The sequence below is a fragment of the Rana temporaria genome, chromosome 3 (genome assembly GCF_905171775.1).
Source record: "Rana temporaria chromosome 3, aRanTem1.1, whole genome shotgun sequence".
In the NCBI taxonomy this organism is placed as follows: Eukaryota; Metazoa; Chordata; class Amphibia; order Anura; family Ranidae; genus Rana; species Rana temporaria.
In genome coordinates, this window is record NC_053491.1 from 256,580,940 (window position 1) to 256,582,147 (window position 1,208).

Consider the following 1,208-nt stretch of genomic DNA (forward strand, 5'->3'; position numbering starts at 1 on the left):
AGCTTTATTTTGGTGATACTTAATCGCCACTGGGTTGTTTTTTTTTTTTTTTGCAAAATAAATAATCTTTCTTCTTAAGTTTAAACTAAAATGTATTCTGCTACATTTCTTTGGTAAAAATAACCTAAATCACTGTTTACTATTTAGTCTGTAGGAAAACTATAGAGTTCACAAACTATAGTAGATTGTACATCAGGACTGACTGATATAGACTGCCTACCTCATTTCTTGAGGCCCTAAAATGCCAGGACAATACAAATACCCCCCAAATTGCCCCTTTTTTTTTAATGATTGGTGGTTTTTATTTCTGGTTCCGGAGCTGATTGGACAGCCAATCCAGTCCTTCGTAGAGACCGTCTCTGCTAGTTGCACAGGTTGCCTGGATGTACCAGTTTCTATGACGGAGGGAGTGCAATCCTAGCTTGTCTGTTATTTACGTGGCGTTCATGGCGTTCGGCAGATCCTGTTTGTTGGCGAACGTCAACAATACTGCGTCTCGGAGCTCGTCTTCCACCAACATCCTCATCAACTCTTCCCGTGCTTCTTTCAGTCGCTCCCTATCGTTGCTGTCCACCACGAAGATTAAACCTTGTGTGTTCTGGAAGTAATGACGCCACAGAGGCCGGATCTTGTCTTGACCGCCCACATCCCACATCGTAAAACTGATGTTCTTATATTCTACTGTCTCTACGTTAAAACCTATTGTAGGGATGGTGGTGACGATTTCTCCTAGCTTCAGCTTGTATAGAATATATGGTTTTACCTGCCGCGTCCAACCCCACCATCAGAATACGCATCTCTTTATTGCCGAAAAGGCCTTTGAACAGGTTTGCAAACATATTCCCCATGTTGGAAATGTGATAGTGTCAGGAATGGCAAGTAAAAAAAAAAACCCTGTCTCGCTGTAACCTGGCCGGTTCCCCCTGGAGCGGCTCTCCTCTGAGGCGTTGGTTGGTCCCGCACAAGATGGCGGATCCCGGCGGCCATGTCACTAGCATAGACAGCGCGCTGCGTAAAGTGCGTGCGTCACTCTGCGTAAAGTGCGTGCGTCACTCTCAAATTGCCCCTTTTTGGAAAGTAGACAGTCCAGGGTATTTAGTAAGAGGCATAGTGACATTTTTAAAGTTGTATTTTTTTTTGTCAAGTTAAGAAAGTGTCAGTGTTATCAGGGACACTGACTGGTGATAATATATATTTTTAATTATTCA

The 1,208-nt window shown here is 43.2% G+C and overlaps 1 pseudogene; it reads right to left on the reverse strand.

Moving 5' to 3' along the window:
• Nucleotides 1–286: 286 nt before the first annotated feature.
• On the reverse strand, nucleotides 287–984 carry LOC120930696 (annotated as a pseudogene).
• Nucleotides 985–1,208: the final 224 nt, after the last annotated feature.